We start from the raw sequence: 19,523 nt of genomic DNA, 5'->3' as shown, positions 1-19,523 counted from the left end.
GTCTCTTCTCTTTGCAGCAGCTCGGTCTCTTCTCTTTGTAGCAGCTCGGTCTCTTCTCTTTGCAGCAGCTCGGTCTCTTCTCTTTGCAGCAGCTCGGTCTCTTCTCTTTGCAGCAGCTCGGTCACTTCTCTTTGCAGCAGCTCGGTCTCTTCTCTTTGCAGCAGCTCGGCCTCTTCTCTTTGCAGCAGCTTGGTCTCTTTTCTTTGCAGCAGCTCGGTCTCTTCTCTTTGCAGCAGCTTGGTCTCTTTTCTTTGCAGCAGCTCGGTCTCTTCTCTTTGCAGCAGCTCGGTCTCTTTGAAGCAGCTCGGCCTCTTCCCTTTGTAGCAGCTCGGTCTCTTCTCTTTGCAGCAGCTCGGTCTCTTCTCTTTGCAGTAGCTCGGTCACTTCTCTTTGCAGCAGCTCGGTCTCTTCTCTTTGCAGCAGCTCGGTCTCTTCTCTTTGCAGCAGCTCGATCTCTTCTCTTTGCAGCAGCTCGGTCTCTTCTCTTTGCAGCAGCTCGGTCTCTTCTCTTTGCAGCAGCTCGGTCTCTTTTTTTCTTTGCAGCAGCTCGGCCTCTTCTCTATGCAGCAGCTCGGCCTCTTCTCTTTGCAGCAGCTTGGTCTCTTTTCTTTGCAGCAGCTCGGTCTCTTCTCTTTGCAGCAGCTCAGCCTCTTCTCTTTGCAACAGCTTGGCCTCTTCTCTTTGCAGCAGCTTGGTCTCTTTTCTTTGCAGCAGCTCGGTCTCTTCTCTTTGCAGCAGCTCTGTCTCTTTGAAGCAGCTCGGCCTCTTCCCTTTGTAGCAGCTCGGTCTCTTCTCTTTGCAGCAGCTCGGTCTCTTCTCTTTGCAGCAGCTCGGTCACTTCTCTTTGCAGCAGCTCGGTCTCTTCTCTTTGCAGCAGCTCGGTCTCTTTGCAGCAGCTCGGTCTCTTCTCTTTGCAGCAGCTTGGTCTCTTCTCTTTGCAGCAGCTCGGTCTCTTTTTTTCTTTGCAGCAGCTCGGTCTCTTTTTTCTTTGCAGCTGCTCGGCCTTTTCTCTTTGCAGCAGCTTGGTCTCTTTTCTTTCCAGCAGCTTGGCCTCTTTCCTGTGTAGCAGCTCGGTCTCTTTTCTTTGCAGCAGCTCGGTCTCTTTTCTTTGCAGCAGCTCGGTCTCTTTTGTTTGCAGCAACTCGGTCTCTTCTCTTTGCAGCAGCTCGGCCTCTTCTCTTTGCAGCAGCTCGGTCTCTTTTGTTCTTTGCAGCAGCTCGGTCTCTTCTCTTTGCAGCAGCTCAGCCTCTTCTCTTTGCAACAGCTCGGCCTCTTCTCTTTGCAGCAGCTTGGTCTCTTTTCTTTGCAGCAGCTCGGTCTCTTCTCTTTGCAGCAGCTCGGTCACTTCTCTTTGCAGCAGCTCGGTCTCTTCTCTTTGCAGCAGCTCGGTCTCTTCTCTTTGCAGCAGCTCGGTCTCTTCTCTTTGCAGCAGCTTGGTCTCTTCTCTTTGCAGCAGCTCGGTCTCTTTTTTCTTTGCAGCAGCTCGGCCTCTTCTCTTTGCAGCAGCTCGGCCTCTTCTCTTTGCAGCAGCTCGGCCTCTTCTCTTTGCAGCAGCTCGGCCTCTTCTCTTTGCAGCAGCTCGGCCTCTTCTCTTTGCAGCAGCTCGGCCTCTTCTCTTTGCAGCAGCTCGGCCTCTTCTCTTTGCAGCAGCTCGGCCTCTTCTCTTTGCAGCAGCTCGGCCTCTTCTCTTTGCAGCAGCTCGGCCTCTTCTCTTTGCAGCAGCTCGGCCTCTTCTCTTTGCAGCAGCTCGATCTCTTCTCTTTGCAGCAGCTCGGTCACTTCTCTTTGCAGCAGCTCGGTCTCTTCTCTTTGCAGCAGCTCGGTCACTTCTCTTTGCAGCAGCTCGGTCTCTTCTCTTTGCAGCAGCTCGGCCTCTTCTCTTTGCAGCAGCTCGATCTCTTCTCTTTGCAGCAGCTCGATCTCTTCTCTTTGCAGCAGCTCGGTCACTTCTCTTTGCAGCAGCTCGGTCTCTTCTCTTTGCAGCAGCTCGGTCACTTCTCTTTGCAGCAGCTCGGTCTCTTCTCTTTGCAGCAGCTCGGTCTCTTCTCTTTGCAGCAGCTCGGATTCTTCTCTTTGCAGCAGCTCGGTCTCTTTTTTCTTTGCAGCAGCTCGGTCTCTTTTTTCTTTGCAGCAGCTCGGCCTTTTCTCTTTGCAGCAGCTTGGTCTCTTTTCTTTGCAGCAGCTTGGCCTCTTTCCTTTGTAGCAGCTCGGTCTCTTTTCTTTGCAGCAGCTCGGTCTCTTTTCTTTGCAGCAGCTCGGTCTCTTTTGTTTGCAGCAACTCGGTCTCTTCTCTTTGCAGCAGCTCGGCCTCTTCTCTTTGCAGCAGCTCGGTCTCTTTTCTTTGCAGTAGTTCGGTCTCTTTTGTTCTTTGCAGCAGCTCGATCTCTTCTGTTTGCAGCAGCTCGGTCTCTTCTCTTTGCAGCAGCTCGGTCTCTTTTCTTTGCAGCAGCTCGGCCTCTTCCCTTTGTAGCTGCTCGGTCTCTTCTCTTTGCAGCAGCTCGGCCTTTTCCCTTTGCAGCAGCTCGGTCTCTTTTCTTTGCAGCAGCTCGGTCTCTTTTCTTTGCAGCAGCTCTGCCTCTTCTCTTTGGAGTAGCTTGGCCTCTTTTTGCAGCAGCTCGGTCTCTTCTCTTTGCAGCAGCTCATCCTCTTCTCTTTGCAACAGCTCGGCCTCTTCTCTTTGGAGTAGCTTGGCCTCTTTTTGAAGCAGCTCGGTCTCTTCTCTTTGCAGCAGCTCTGCCTCTTCTCTTTGCAGCAGCTCGGCCTCTTCTCTTTGGAGTAGCTTGGCCTCTTTTTGCAGCAGCTCGGTCTCTTCTCTTTGCAGCAGCTCAGCCTCTTCTCTTTGCAACAGCTCGGCCTCTTCTCTTTGCAGCAGCTCTGTCTCTTTGAAGCAGCTCGGCCTCTTCCCTTTGTAGCAGCTCGGTCTCTTCTCTTTGCAGCAGCTCGGTCTCTTCTCTTTGCAGCAGCTCGATCACTTCTCTTTGCAGCAGCTCGGTCTCTTCTCTTTGCAGCAGCTCGGTCTCTTCTCTTTGCAGCAGCTCGGTCTCTTCTCTTTGCAGCAGCTTGGTCTCTTCTCTTTGCAGCAGCTCGGTCTCTTCTCTTTGCAGCAGCTCGGTCTCTTTTTTCTTTGCAGCAGCTCGGCCTCTTCTCTTTGCAGCAGCTCGGCCTCTTCTCTTTGCAGCAGCTCGGCCTCTTCTATTTGCAGCAGCTCGGCCTCTTCTATTTGCAGCAGCTCGGTCTCTTCTCTTTGCAGCAGCTCGGTCTCTTCTCTTTGCAGCAGCTCGGCCTCTTCTCTTTGCAGCAGCTCGGTCTCTTCTCTTTGCAGCAGCTCGGCCTCTTCTCTTTGCAGCAGCTCGGTCTCTTCTCTTTGCAGCAGCTCGGTCTCTTCTCTTTGCAGCAGCTCGGCCTCTTCTCTTTGCAGCAGCTCGGTCTCTTCTCTTTGCAGCAGCTCGGCCTCTTCTCTTTGCAGCAGCTCGGTCTCTTCTCTTTGCAGCAGCTCGGTCTCTTCTCTTTGCAGCAGCTCGGCCTCTTCTCTTTGCAGCAGCTCGGTCTCTTCTCTTTGCAGCAGCTCAGCCTCTTCTTTTTGCAGCAGCTCGGCCTCTTCTCTTTGCAGCAGCTCGGTCTCTTCTCTTTGCAGCAGCTCGGCCTCTTCTCTTTGCAGCAGCTCGGTCTCTTTGCAGCAGCTCGGCCTCTTCTCTTTGCAGCAGCTCGGCCTCTTCTATTTGCAGCAGCTCGGCCTCTTCTCTTTGCAGCAGCTTGGTCTCTTTTCTTTGCAGCAGCTCGGTCTCTTCTCTTTGCAGCAGCTCGGCCTCTTCTCTTTGCAACAGCTCGGCCTCTTCTCTTTGCAGCAGCTCGGTCTCTTCTCTTTGCAGCAGCTCGGCCTCTTCTCTTTGCAGCAGCTCGGCCTCTTCTCTTTGCAGCAGCTCGGTCTCTTCTCTTTGCAGCAGCTCGGTCTCTTCTCTTTGCAGCAGCTCGGTCTCTTCTCTTTGCAGCAGCTCGGCCTCTTCTCTTTGCAGCAGCTCGGTCTCTTCTCTTTGCAGCAGCTCGGCCTCTTCTCTTTGCAGCAGCTCGGTCTCTTCTCTTTGCAGCAGCTCGGCCTCTTCTCTTTGCAGCAGCTCGGTCTCTTCTCTTTGCAGCAGCTTGGCCTCTTCTCTTTGCAGCAGCTCGGCCTCTTCTCTTTGCAGCAGCTCGGCCTCTTCTCTTTGCAGCAGCTCGGCCTCTTCTATTTGCAGCAGCTCGGCCTCTTCTCTTTGCAGCAGCTTGGTCTCTTTTCTTTGCAGCAGCTCGGTCTCTTCTCTTTGCAGCAGCTCGGCCTCTTCTCTTTGCAACAGCTCGGCCTCTTCTCTTTGCAGCAGCTCGGTCTCTTCTCTTTGCAGCAGCTCGGCCTCTTCTCTTTGCAGCAGCTCGGCCTCTTCTCTTTGCAGCAGCTCGGTCTCTTCTCTTTGCAGCAGCTCGGTCTCTTCTCTTTGCAGCAGCTCGGTCTCTTCTCTTTGCAGCAGCTCGGCCTCTTCTCTTTGCAACAGCTCGGTCTCTTCTCTTTGCAGCAGCTCGGTCTCTTCTCTTTGCAGCAGCTTGGCCTCTTCTCTTTGCAGCAGCTCGGCCTCTTCTCTTTGCAGCAGCTCGGTCTCCTTGCAGCAGCTCGGTCTCTTCTCTTTGCAGCAGCTCGGTCTCTTCTCTTTGCAGCAGCTCGGCCTCTTCTCTTTGCAGCAGCTCGGCCTCTTCTCTTTGCAGCAGCTCGGTCTCTTCTCTTTGCAGCAGCTCGGTCTCTTCTCTTTGGAGTAGCTCGGTCTCTTCTCTTTGCAGCAGCTCGGCCTCTTCTCTTTGCAACAGCTCGGTCTCTTTGCAGCATCTCGGTCTCGTCTCTTTGCAGCATCTCGGTCTCTTCTCTTTGCAGCAGCTCGGTCTCTTCTCTTTGCAGCAGCTCGGTCTCTTCTCTTTGCAGCAGCTCGGCCTCTTCTCTTTGCAGCAGCTCGGCCTCTTCTCTTTGCAGCAGCTCGGTCTCTTCTCTTTGCAGCAGCTCGGCCTCTTCTCTTTGGAGTAGCTCGGTCTCTTCTCTTTGCAGCAGCTCGGCCTCTTCTCTTTGCAACAGCTCGGTCTCTTTGCAGCATCTCGGTCTCTTCTCTTTGCAGCAGCTCGGTCTCTTCTCTTTGCAGCAGCTCGGTCTCTTCTCTTTGCAGCAGCTCGGCCTCTTCTCTTTGCAGCAGCTCGGTCTCTTCGCTTTGCAGCAGCTCGGTCTCTTCTCTTTGCAGCAGCTCGGTCTCTTCTCTTTGCAGCAGCTCGGCCTCTTCTCTTTGCAGCAGCTCGGTCTCTTCTCTTTGCAGCAGCTCGGCCTCTTCTCTTTGCAGTCGCTCAGTCTCATCTGCAAAACCACAGTAAACCTAGACTAAAGCGAACTGCGCTAAACTATGGACAAGACTCAACTGAACGAGGCAAAAGAGGTGATTCTGACAAGTGCTAAAAGTTTATTAAAGAAGTTAAATAGATGATTTGACCCCCTGTGTCGGGACTAGTACGGAGCTTGGGAGGGGACAATGACATGACACAAAAATGCAAATAGCACCAAAGTATGGCAACCGATGAACATGGGTTTGCGGTGGGAGTCCACAGTCGTGGTTGACAACAGTGTTTATTTTTGCTGCCTATGAACAGCATCACAATAGGGTGGAGTTATGCTAATCAGTTTTAAAAAGGGGAGTGTCCGGTAGTGTGTTCCCTAGCAGAATGCATCAGTGCAGGAGGGTGGAGGAGACCCTACGATATTACACTGACACTCATGGAATTATCTTTCCATCTGACCAACCACATTCTGTGTGATCAGTACTGGGCGTCTCCGCCATGTTAGTACATTGCCCGCCATACTGTCTGCAGATGAGCAGCGGCCCAGTCCCGTGTCTGCAGCTCTCGGCTGGGTCGCTCCAGGCTGGAGGTTGAGTAACATTCGTCCCAGTTTCCACTGCAGCCACTTTTATATTATTAGAAAGGAAAGTTAATGGGATGAAGCCGCTTCAGTCACGTAGTGCACAGACAAGCCCGGGCTGCAAACCACAAGCCGGGGGTGACTGCGCCATCTGAGCAAGGTAATACCTGCTCCATGTGCTCTGTGGATATTTTACTCTTAAAAGGATCCTGCATTTAAAGGGACATTAACCCTGAATTAATCATGTAATGTCCTGTTAATACATTCCAGGCTGATTACGCTCTGCCCCGAAGCCTGTGACTACACGCAGACAAACAAAGGACCTGGAATAAGAATGGTTCACTAACCAATGTTTTATAATTACTAATTAATGGTCTGTTCTAAGACAACGCATAATAACTGACTGAGAATAGGTCTTATTCATCGTTATATAATGTAACACTTTAAAGGGCACATTACAGAAGCTGCTAGAAATATAGATCTGTCACTATAATACTGCCCCTATATACAAAAATATCACTATTATGTATTCTTGTACATAGAGGCAGTATTATAGTAGTTATATTCTTGTACATAGGAGCCGTATTATAGTAGTTATATTCTTGTACACAGGGGCAGTATTATAGTAGTTATATTCTTGTACATAGGAGCAGTATTATAGTAGTTATATTCTTGTACATAGGGGCAGTATTATAGTAGTTATATTCTTGTACATAGGGGCAGTATTATAGTAGTTATATTCTTGTACATAGGGGCAGTATTATAGTAGTTATATTCTTGTACATAGAGGCAGTATTATAGTAGTTATATTCTTGTACATAGGGGCAGTATTATAGTAGTTATATTCTTGTACATAGAGGCAGTATTATAGTAGTTATATTCTTGTACATAGGGAGCAGTGTTATAGTAGTTATATTCTTGTACATAGGGGAAGTATTATAGTAGTTATATTCTTGTACATAGGAGCAGTATTATAGTAGTTATATTCTTGTACATAGAGGCAGTATTATAGTAGTTATATTCTTGTACATAGGAGCAGTATTATAGTAGTTATATTCTTGTACATAGAGGCAGTATTATAGTAGTTATATTCTTGTACATAGGAGCAGTATTATAGTAGTTATATTCTTGTACATAGAGGCAGTATTATAGTAGTTATATTCTTGTACATAGGGGCAGTATTATAGTAGTTATATTCTTGTACATAGAGGCAGTATTATAGTAGTTATATTCTTGTACATAGGAGCAGTATTATAGTAGTTATATTCTTGTACATAGAGGCAGTATTATAGTAGTTATATTCTTGTACATAGGGGCAGTATTATAGTAGTTATATTCTTGTACATAGAGGCAGTATTATAGTAGTTATATTCTTGTACATAGGGAGCAGTGTTATAGTAGTTATATTCTTGTACATAGGGGAAGTATTATAGTAGTTATATTCTTGTACATATGGGCAGTATTATAGTATTTATATTCTTGTACATATGGGCAGTATTATAGTATTTATATTCTTGTACATAGGAGCAGTATTATAGTAGTTATATTCTTGTACCTGGGGACAGTATTATAGTAGTTATATTCTTGTACATAGGGGCAGTATTATAGTAGTTATATTCTTGTACATAGGGGCAGTATTATAGTATTTATATTCTTGTACATAGGGGCAGTATTATAGTAGTTATATTCTTGTACATAGGAGCAGTATTATAGTAGTTATATTCTTGTACATAGGGGCAATATTATAGTAGTTATATTCTTGTACATAGGGGCAGTATTATAGTAGTTATATTCCTGTACATAGGGGCAGTATTATAGTATTTATATTCTTGTACATAGGGGCAGTATTATAGTAGTTATATTCCTGTACATAGGGGCAGTATTATAGTAGTTATATTCCTGTACATAGGGGCAGTATTATAGCAGTTATATACTTGTACATAGGGGCAGTATTATAGTAGTTATATTCTTGTACATAGGAGCAGTATTATAGTAGTGTGAGTATAAGTACTATAATACTTTGTCATGACCTATTATTCAGGTGCTACACCCCTGTACATTCCCAATGTCAGTGTATAGCAGTATGTAGCAGGGTCGTCAGGCTGTACATGTTGCTTCATTACACAGATTGTACGGATGTGTTCGCTATTGTTGTGAATGTCTGGTAAACCGCACATTGTACGTTGTGCTTCCTCTTCTGCGAGGTGCACACACATCAGTTGAGTTATTGCCTGAATGAACTTGACAAATCTTATACATAGAGAAATTAAGAAGTGCTGAAATATTAAATGAGATTGTGTCACGCAGAAGAGCCTGGAAACTTTGCACACAGGGGTTAGACATAGGGTGGAATACTATGTCGGTCTGCCAGGTTTTCTCCGAGTTAATTGGATTTACGTCAGGCCTTGCATGCTTCCTCTGTATATTACTGCCTGACATAAATGCTTTATATGCCACAGTCAACGTGAAGTTAACAAATATCTTATTATTTAAATGAGTTTATCAATGAAAGCAGCTATAATGGCATTAACCAGATCTCTCTGTGGGATGAGATGTGGCCCGATTGCATTTTGAGATTTGTCCTTCTGGCACTTTGTGGATTAGGAGGTCAGATGTAAGCATCATGCAATAGGAGAAATCTTCTGAGCACTCTAGAACTAGTAGCAACCTGTCAGCACTCTAGAGAGAGACAGGACCTGTGGGCACTCTAGAGAGAGACAGGACCTGTGGGCACTCTAGAGAGAGACAGGACCTGTGGGCACTCTAGAGAGAGACAGGACCTGTGGGCACTCTAGAGAGAGACAGGTCCTGTGGGCACTCTAGAGAGAGACAGGACCTGTGGGCACTCTAGAGAGAGACAGGACCTGTGGGCACTCTAGAGAGAGACAGGACCTGTCAGCACTCTAGAGAGAGACAGGACCTGTGGGCACTCTAGAGAGAGACAGGACCTGTGGGCACTCTAGAGAGAGACAGGACCTGTGGGCACTCTAGAGAGAAATAAGATGAAGAAAAAGCCAGCTCACCGATCCCACGGGAAGCAAGGGACTCCGTCCTTGATGAGACGTGATGAAACACACTTGGAAAGAAAAAAGAGGTTCCAGCTTCTCCAGATAAAATCGAAAGGCTTTATTGCTATAACATCATTAAAAAATGAACAGCTCCCGAGACATCACCATGACAGTATGTACAACAGGCTACGCGTTTCGACCGACAAGCGGTCTTTATCAAAGCTAATCTACTAAATAGTGAATTGGTATAAAAAGACCTGAGGACCAATAGCATGACAAATGCAAATCACATGGTCGGAAAGGTCCTCACGATGAACAAAACTAATAACAATTCACACAAAAGACATAAAAGACAAATATATACAAACAAACCGCCGCGCTTTTTGCGTTTTTTTGCGGTTTTATAGTGTGTATAACAGAGCTGCAACAAGCAGAATCACTGAGAGATGTGTCTGAGACGCTGTGACTGTTATCAATGGAATCTCCTTCACGTGAGCTGAAGCTCACATACCGCCTGTGCTGTCTTCTTTTGCGGTTAGTGTGTCTAAGATTAGACTTAGGTGTTTTGGCAGAAAAATCCCAATCCCTCCAATTATATACTTTGTTTGACGCATAATCTTCCAGATCTCGTTGGAATTTGCGTTTCTTTCTCTGCATAATGTCGTCTTCTAATTTGGTCAAAACTTCCTGCGTCTTTTTGAAGGAGAAATTGTCATCTAATATGATGTTACTTATTTTAAGACTCTCTTTCGTTTTATCAATTTCAGATTGAAAATTAGAAAGTTTTGATTCCTCATGTTTGACAATAAAGCGCATAAGATCCAATGAACAAGTACTTAGAATAGTGTTCCATTCAATGGAAAAGGTCTCACCAAAATTAATTGGTCCTCAGGTCTTTTTATACCAATTCACTATTTAGTAGATTAGCTTTGATAAAGACCGCTTGTCGGTAGAAACGCGTAGCCTGTTGTACATACTGTCATGGTGATGTCTCGGGAGCTGTTCATTTTTTAATGATGTTATAGCAATAAAGCCTTTTGATTTTATTTGGAGAAGCTGGAACCTCTGTTTTCTTTCCAAGTGCACTCTAGAGAGAGACAGGACCTGTGGGCACTCTAGAGAGAGAAAGGACCTGTGGGCACTCTAGAGAGAGACAGGACCTGTGGGCACTCTAGAGAGAGACAGGACCTGTGGGCACTCTAGAGAGAGACAGGACCTGTGGGCACTCTAGAGAGAGACAGGACCTGTGGGCACTCTGTGATGAGTGGTGGCTTGTAAGCACTCTAAAATGAAAGGCGGCTTTTGAGCCCTCTGGAATGAGAGGCGGCCTGTGAGCACTCTAGAATGAGAGATCGCCCATGAGCACTCTGGAATCAGAGGTGGCCTGTTGGCACTCTGTGGAATCGGAGGTGGCCTGTGTGCACCATATAGTATAAGGGGCAGCCTGTGAGCATCCTTTGGTTTAGGAGGCAGCTTGTGAGCACTCAGTCTGGAGGTGGCCCATGAGCAATCTCTAGGATGAGAAGAGAGCTGTGAGCACAGTGATTACTGACTTGCAATATCAGATACCACATAAGATGCTGTGACGCACAACCTTAGGACGTCTAAAGTCCAGGGCCGAGTACAAATGTTGTACGTTGCGTGACCATAGCGTGTGAGTGGTTAGTAGTCCATGGACAGGGCTCGGTGTACACACGTGTCAGCATTAATATTGTGTGAACGCTCTGTAGGATTATATTGTGTTTTCAGATAAGTAATTTTCCAGTTTTTGGTGTGACCTGTTTCTCAGTGGCTCATGGGCCCCAATGCAAAATCGGGGGCCCCAATTGTTGCAAGTCTTTACTAGTATTGGTCTTTTTTATATAAGCCCAAGAGACTTTTGGGTCCCGTTAGGCTCCAGGACCTGGGTGCGATTGAAACCCCTGCCCCTATTGTAGTTATGCCCCTGCTGTTCCGTACATCCAGCAGATTCCATGGATTAGTTACTACGGATAAACTGGATATAGTCATGGGCTCAGGGCATCGTAAAACAGGAAAGTCTTTTAAAATGCTGGATCCACCGAGTCAAAAACTTGCTATACATACAGCGCTTCTAATGGGTGTGGGTGAAGAATTTTGAGGAAAGCCCTCAGATCACAGAGATTACAGCAGATTCTGGTTGTAAATGTCCCAACCTCTGAATTCACACCGGTATATTCGAAATAAGACATCTTGGGACAGAAAGAGTAAAGGTGCCCATATGAGATGAGGTTTGGTAAAACCAACAATGTTGGTGGGACTGGCGGCCCGCTATCTGTTGTGTATTGGAGTTGTACAACTCTCCCTTGATGGAAAAAGAAGTAAGACTGAGCATGTTGAATTTGAACATGTCCTTTCCTTTAACCGGAGGCAAGCTGAGATGGTTGGTAGCTGCTTATTTCCCTCTCCACTCTGAAAACACAGACCGGTCAGTGAGTCGACAGACATTGCTGTCTGCCAAGTAGTGCAAAATCTGTACAATATATAATACTGGTGCTCTCTTTTGTAGAAGAGAGGTTTGGGGACCGTAATGGGCCAAGATGCACCCCCCGATAGCAATGCCTGTGCCTGAGACTTGCATAGACCACCATTAATAGGCATAAACACCTAGAGGACATGTCCTCTACGATCCCATATTACTTGGAACTTCCAGACAGCTGTAGATCAGACACTCTGATAAATTTAATGTAAAATCTGAAAGAAGATCTGAAATGAAGATTTGAGGAGGGCAGGGGCTATACATTAACACGAAGCGTGGGTGACTCAAAGACTCAGGAAAATTGAACCACATAGTCTAGGTTTAGATACAGGGACTGTATCACATGTTGGGTTTGGATATAAACGCTCAGCAGTCACCTAAGATTAACCGGTTCATCTTCACCTGAATTGGCTTAGAACAGTTGACGTGTGGATCGTTTCTTGCGACACTCGTAGGATTCATCCTTTCTCACTGATGAGAGACGTTTCAGATTTATATTCAAACCAGTGGATAATTCTGAACATTCAAATTTCTGGCCACTTAATAGTAAATAATCCATGCAAATGTCGACATCGCTGCACCACACTGGAAACTTTTGTGTAGCAACCTGGCACATGTAGAAGACATTTTACCAAAGCACCGATTCATAGACTCGGCATAGAGCGGGTCTTGGTTATAGCTGTCCACATTTACTATTTGTCTACAAATGGTCTCCATGAATGCCACCAGTTGAGCTTCATTGAGGGAACAAAGGCCATAAAATAGGTTTTGCATCAGGCTGTACCACGGTATATAAAAATCATTCTGGTGACATTGATGTAATGCATTTGTTGCCTCCAGTGGTGATAAATGTTATTGCAAGGATTTATGTATGCTGACTCTATAATAATTTATGATGGCCAGAAAGGTATCTGGATTCCTATGAAACTCAAATTTGGCTCAAACTGGGCTCCTAATTTTGATTTGACATTTGGAATTGGCCATTGAAGTCAAAGGGAGCAGCTGGTAGTTGGGCTTCAGGAGTTGGCCTGGACTGCAATTAACCCCCATAGCGGTCCCAAAATCGTAACCTTGCTATTAGATCAGAAGACAAAGAGACTGGTTCCCATAGATTGCTAACATAGTGGAAAAACTTTACCAAACAGGTTTATTAACCTTCTCTTTTTGAGTCTCTTTAAAGACTTTATAAAGGGGAAAACCTGAAACATTTTACACCTTAAGTAAAAAGACTGTGGGTATAGCACTTTAAAAAACTGTCTACAGATACAGTATTTCAATTGAAATGCATATGGGTTGTGTATCTGCTTTGTATATGATTGTTATAATATGTTATTATGTGCTGTACAGTGTGTTGTGTTGCCAGAATAATGGGCAAAGTCAACATAAACATTAGATGACTGTCAACTGAATGATGCTATGGCTAATCGTTCATTTGATAGTCATCTTGGCAGTCTCTCCAATACACAAGAGTGCTCGCTCAGTCAAGAGCTCCTATGTTCTCTATGAGAGAGCCACTGCTAGACATATCTGCCGGCGGCTTATTTCTGAGAAAACAAAACGATCGGCAGTCTAAAATCAGCCATGCCCGATCGTCATCTTCCCCAATTATCAGTTGACTGGTGACCCGATACACATTAGAATGTGTGGATTCATCTGATATTAGTCGAATGTGTATGGGGGGGCTTTACTGACATATACTACCGTTCAAAAGTTTAGGGTCAGTTAGAAATTTCCTTATTTTTGGAAGAAAAGCACAGTTTATTCCAATGAAGCTAAGATTAACTGATTCAGAAATACACTCTATACATTGTTAATGTGGTAAATGACTATTCTAGCTGCAGACGTCTGGTTTGTAATGCAATATCTTCATAGGTATATAGAGGCCCATTTCCAGCAACCATCACTCCAGTGTTCTTATGGTACTTTGTGTTTGCTAACTGTGTAATAGAATACCCTTGAAAACCCTTGTGCAAGTATGTTAGCACAGCTGAAAATAGTTTGGCTGATTAGAGAACATATAAACCTGACCTTCCTTGGAGCTAGTTGAGAATCTGGAGCATTACATTTGTTGGTTCCATTAAACTCTCAAAATGTCCAGAAAAAAAGAACTTTCATGTGAAACTCGACAGTCTATTCTTGTTCTTAGAAATGAAGGCCAAGAAACTGAAGATTTCCTACAATGGTGTGTACTACTCCCTTCAGAGGAGAGCACAGACAGGCTCTAACCAGAGTAGAAAGAGAAGTGGGAGGCCTCGCTGCACAACTGAGCAACAAGACAAGTACATTAGAGTCTGTAGTTTGAGAAATAGACACCTCACAGGTCTTCAACTGGCAGATTCATTAAATAGTACACGCAAAACACCAGTGTCAACGTCTACAGTGAAGAGGCGACTCCGGGATGCTGGCCTTCAGGGCAGAGTGGCAAAGAAAAAGCCATATCTGAGACTGGCTAAGAAAAGGAAAAGATTAATATGGGCAAAAGAACACAGACATTGGACAGAGGAAGCTTGGAAAAAAGTGTTATGGACAGACGAATCCAAGTTTGAGGTGTTTAGATCACACAGAAGAACATTTTTGGGACGCAGAACAACTGAAAAGATGCTGGAAGAGTGCGTGACGCCATCCGTCAAGCATGGTGGAGGTAATGTGATGGTCTGGGGTTGCTTTGGTGCTGGTAAAGTGGGAGATTTGTACAAGGTAAAAGGGATATTGAATAAGGAAGGCTATCACTCCATTTTGCATCGCCATGCCATACCCTGTGGACAGCGCTTGATTGGAGCCAATTTCATCCTACAACATGACAATGACCGAAAGCACATCTCCAAATTATGCAGGAACAATTTAGGGAAGAAGCCGGCAGCTGGTATTCTATCTGTAATGGAGCGGCCAGCACAGTCACCAGATCTCAGCCCCATTGAGCTGTTGTGGGAGCAGCTTGACCGTATGGTGCAAAAAAAGTGCCCATCAAGCCAAACCAACTTGTGGAGGGGCTTCTGGAAGCATGGGGGGAAATTACTCCAGAATTACCTCCGCAAATTAACTTCTAGAATGCCAAAGGTCTGCAATACTGGAATTGCTGCAAAGGGAGCATTCTGTGACGAAAGCAAAGTTTGAAGGAAAAAATTATGATTTCAAAGAAAAATCTTTTTTTCGAACCTTGTCAATGTCTGGACTAGATTTTACATTGATTTGGCAACTCATTTGATTAATAAAAGTATGAGTTTTCATGGAAAACACAAAATTGTCTGGGTGACCCTAAACTTTTGAACGGTAGTGTAGGAGGCGCCAGCATTAACATGGTCACAGGAAGCGTCAGGACGTGTGTGTTTAGGCAACAAACAGGAGGAGTGATTTGTGACTTATGTGCTGATGGTTCTCGGTCCCATGTACTTATGTTGTAGGTTATAATAGGAGCTGGTTGCGGGAAGTAAGGACAGTGTGTGGCTGAAGCCAGGGGAGCAAGTAAACTACGCAAGAATTGTAGGAAAGGTAAGTCATAGCAGAGCTCTCAGGAATGAGACAGGCGTGGGATTGAGCCTCCTGTTTAATCGTCAGACGTTGAGTAGAGAACGTTACAACAGATTCCGTGAGATCTCAAGCAGGTCGGCTAAAGTCATGACACATGAAAAGGATGGATGGAGACCTATAAGCTGGTGGAATGGTTGAAAAATGTGTCCTCCTCTAGGAGAGTATAAGGATGGCTCTAGCCGTGGCCTGGACTGTCCGTATTTCCTAACCACCTTAGATTTGCATTTCTGACAGCAGCTGAATGCTAATAGAGTAACGTGCGCTCTGCAGATGGACCTCCCGGGATCTTCTTGGTTTCAAAATCTATACTAAACAATTTGACACCTCTTGGCTTGTGAATAAAGCTTCACTTCTAGTGAACATTCAGGCTATGCCAGGAGCTAAAACCCATCAGATTTGGGCAACGCTTGTCTTACATCTGTGGTGTTGATGCCAGTATAGAGGCAGCCAAATGGTATGGGCACAAGAGACCCCAGGTGGCAGGATATGGGTGGGGGACAATCCCAAGGTGCATTAATAACCATGGGGGCTGTTTTCAATTTGTGTTTCTCAATTTGATATTGGTCACTTTTTGTGTAGATTAATTACTTGGTGGAGACTGTGTTGGACTGGAGTGTGCCGACAGCGTCTTCCAGTGGTGAAAAGTGGCACTACAACTGTCAATGGAAAGAGCTAAGGCATACGAATAGCTCAGTACTGTACTACAGATCACATAATATCATAGAAAAGATGATACTTTCCCTTTCAGTTCCATAATCGGTCTATGAAGCAGATCGTACCCTGGTGTATAGGGATCGGGGATTACTCTTTGCCAGGGCATGTTCCAGGAATCTGCGGGACGTGATAAACATTGTGACTACGTCAGTGGAAATGAGCGCCATAGGGCACGATCCATAGGGGCACAACAGATTCACTACGTAATAGTTAATGATTCAGAGATGAAGATTGTTGTGTTATATTTTTAAAGGGCCATAAAACAGGAGAAGTGCATCATATTTAAAGCACCCCTGGATATGTAGCATATACCGCAATTGGGTAAGGTGTTGTTTCATGAAACAATTCCTCTTTTTATGACTTTTTACTTCCTCCATTTCACTCTCGTGTGACAAATGACTTGTGATTATTATGTAACTTATTGTCATGGTAACCAATGTAAGGCATTGAAGAAAACACTTCAGGTTAGTATATTCACTAAAGCCCGCTCCATAGCTCATCATTTGCTATGCTACACTATGCTTTACATTATTGTTATTTCTGGTCATTAGCTGCTGTAATGTTCATAGCTCTGTTATGGGATTTTAAGGTGGAAAATATATTAACTTTTCATCCATTGTAAACTTTATTACAACATATGGGACTTGGGAAGCAAATTTAAAAACAAGTGAAGTCAAAAGGGAAGTATTTTACATTTTGATGTTCAGTAAAAGCCATTATAATTATGGCCTTCATGTGGACCCCATTGCGGTACCACACTTTGGTACAGGATAATTATTCGTAATCAAACTTTGCTCAATGTTTTCACAACAGTTCCACAGTGGGGAAAAATAACATTACTAATGAAGTTGCAAATTTTAAATAGCGGCAGACTGTTAAAAAAGCACATGCAATGAGATGAAATTCTTCTGTGAAAATTTGCAGCATATGCTGCTAATGTAAAATCCACACTATACATCAATATTGGCTGTACTTTATCTATTACCATTGAGAATAAATAGTTGTGATAGAGATAACTAAAAGATGCTAAAATGTAAAAACTAGTCTGTAGCTTTAAATATAGAAAGTACAGCACCTCTCCTGTATGCAGAGTTCTCCTTTAAGAAATATCCTATCCGTAAATGAGGTCTGGGGCCGAGTTATGATCACGTCTTCTCGCTATGCCTGCATGTCTATTGTCCTGATCTGTTTTGTCTTCGTCGTCTCGGAGCAGGACCTGTGTTCTTTTATTTTGGGCCTGAGTTGTACAATATGCACCATGTTCTCACCTCTGTATAAACAGGAAGCTTCTGTACATGCTCGGCGTTGCGTGGAGAGGCAATGTTCTATGTCAAGGACTCTTCCATGTTGTGACACACGTTTCCCTGCTGCTCTGGAGGATGATATACATCTCGTGGCAGTTACTAGCTGTCATATGCTATGCCATATACTGCAGATAAAGACAAAAAGAATAAAAAAATCAGGAAGAAATATGTTCTGTCTGTAGGTTTTCACCTTCAAAAAGTGCAGAAATATCAATGAACAGGTTGAGAATGGGAAATATACTTATTACCTAAATCACTGTTCTGGGAAAGCAGGGTTACAGCCAGTATGGCTGCCCTTGGGCTAGGGTCAGGATTAGAGGGTATGACCTGTTGTTAGACCTGTTCACTAATGCTGAGGTCACTCTGTCCTGTCACATTTGTAGGTGCCAATTTTTAACAGTTAGTTGCCATTTTCTCAGTGACCGGCAGCCTGGTACCTGGTACCTGCATGTTTATATTGACTGACAATTTAATTGCCTTCAGGGATTTTTTTTTTTTCATTTATTCTCTTAATACCCTAGACCACCAGGGTTGTTTAAATGAATCCCTTATTACACTAGGCCACCAGGGATGCTTAACTTATCACTTCATACACTAGGCCACCAAGGGTGCTTAAATTATTACTTGATAAACTAGGCCACCAAGGGTGCTTACATTATCTCCTTAATACGCTAGCCCACCAGGGATGCTTAAATTATTCCCTTAATATCCTAGGTTACCAGGGATGCTTAAATTCACTTCATACACTAGTCCACCAGGGATGCTTAAATTATCCCCATAATACACTAGTCCACCAGGGATGCTTAAATTATTCCCTTAATATCCAAGGTTACCAGGGATGCCCAAATTATCACTTCATACACTAGACCACCAGGGATGCTTAAATTATCCCCTTTATACTGTAGGCCACCGGAGAAGCTTACATTATCCCCTTAATAAACTAGCCCCCCAGGGAGGCTTAAATTATCCCCTTGATACACTAGATCACCAAGGATGCTTAAATAACCTCTTTATACACTACAACACCAGGGATGGTTAAATTATCCCTTAATACTCTAGGCCACCAGGGATGCTTAAATAAATTCCATATTCATCTCCTACAGATTGTGAGCCCTCACGGGCAGGGTCCTCTCTCCTACTGTATCCGCACCCATCCCCTGTAGACTGTGAGCCCTCGCGGGCAGGGTCCTCTCTCCTCCTGTATCCTCTCCCATCCCTTGTAGATTGTGGACCCTCGCGGGCAGGGTCCTCTCTCCTCCTGTATCCTCTCCCATCCCTTGTAGATTGTGAGCCCTCGCAGGCAGGGTCCTCTCTCCTCCTGTATCCTCACCCATCCCTTGTAGATTGTGAGCCCTCGCTGGCAGGGTCCTCTCTCCTCCTGTATCCTCACCCATCCCTTGTAGATTGTGAGCCCTCGCGGGCAGGGTCCTCTCTCCTCCTGTATCCTCACCCATCCCCTTTAGACTGTGAGCCCTCGCGGGCAGGGTCCTCTCTCCTCCAGTATCCTCACCCATCCCTTGTAGATTGTGAGCCCTCGCGGGCAGGGTCCTCTCTCCTCCTGTATCCTCACCCATCCCTTGTAGATTGTGAGCCCTCGCGGGCAGGGTCCTCTCTCCTCCTGTATCCTCACCCATCCCTTGTAGATTGTGAGCCCTCGCGGGCAGGGTCCTCTCTCCTCCTGTATCCTCACCCATCCCTTGTAGATTGAGGACCCTCGCGGGCAGGGTCCTCTCTCTTCCTGTATCCTCACCCATCCCTTGTAGATTGTGAGCCCTCGCGGGCAGGGTCCTCTCTCCTCCTGTATCCTCACCCATCCCCTGTAGATTGTGAGCCCTCACGGGCAGGGTCCTCTCTCCTCCTGTATCCTCACCCATCCCCTTTAGACTGTGAGCCCTCGCGGGCAGGGTCCTCTCTCCTCCTGTATCCTCTCCCATCCCTTGTAGATTGTGGACCTTCGCAGGCAGGGTCCTCTCTCCTCCTGTATCCTCACCCATCCCCTTTAGACTGTGAGCCCTCGCGGGCAGGGTCCTCTCTCCTCCTGTATGCTCATCCAACCATTGTAGATTGTGAGCCCTCGCGGGCAGGGTCCTCTCTCCTCCTGTATCCTCACCCATCCCTTGTAGATTGTGAGCCCTCGCGGGCAGGGTCCTCTCTCCTCCTGTATCCTCACCCATCCCCTGTAGATTGTGAGCCCTCGCGGGCAGGGTCCTCACTCCTTATGTACCCGTGTGCCTTGTTTTGCTCATGTTTATTGTACTTGTCTATATTTGCCCCTTTTTTTCACATGTAAAGCGCCATGGAATAAATGGCGCTATAAAAATGTCTAATAATAATATTACCCTAGATGGCCAGAGATGCTTAAAATAACTACCATGGCTTACCAGAGATGCCTAAGTAAACCCCCTTTAACCTTAGGTGACCAGGGATGATGCATTACATAATTCATTACTACCACAGCCCACCAGGTACGCTAACGTGAATCCTTCACTACCCTAGGCTACCGGCCACAACTAATTTACCCTTAATGCCCTAGGCCACCAGGGATACTAAAATGAACT

The 19,523-nt window shown here is 45.6% G+C and overlaps 1 protein-coding gene across 1 annotated transcript in view; it reads left to right on the top strand.

Annotated features, from left to right (window-relative positions):
• The window catches only part of LOC138681097 (uncharacterized), an 83,541-nt gene that overhangs the window by 44,592 nt on the left and 19,426 nt on the right, over positions 1 to 19,523 (top strand). The gene's annotated exons all lie outside the window — the stretch shown is intronic.

Source organism: Ranitomeya imitator, chromosome 5, assembly GCF_032444005.1.
Source record: "Ranitomeya imitator isolate aRanImi1 chromosome 5, aRanImi1.pri, whole genome shotgun sequence".
Taxonomy (NCBI): domain Eukaryota; kingdom Metazoa; phylum Chordata; class Amphibia; order Anura; family Dendrobatidae; genus Ranitomeya; species Ranitomeya imitator.
Note: the sequence above shows the minus strand (reverse complement) of the source record. Positions and strands in the feature narration are given on the sequence as shown.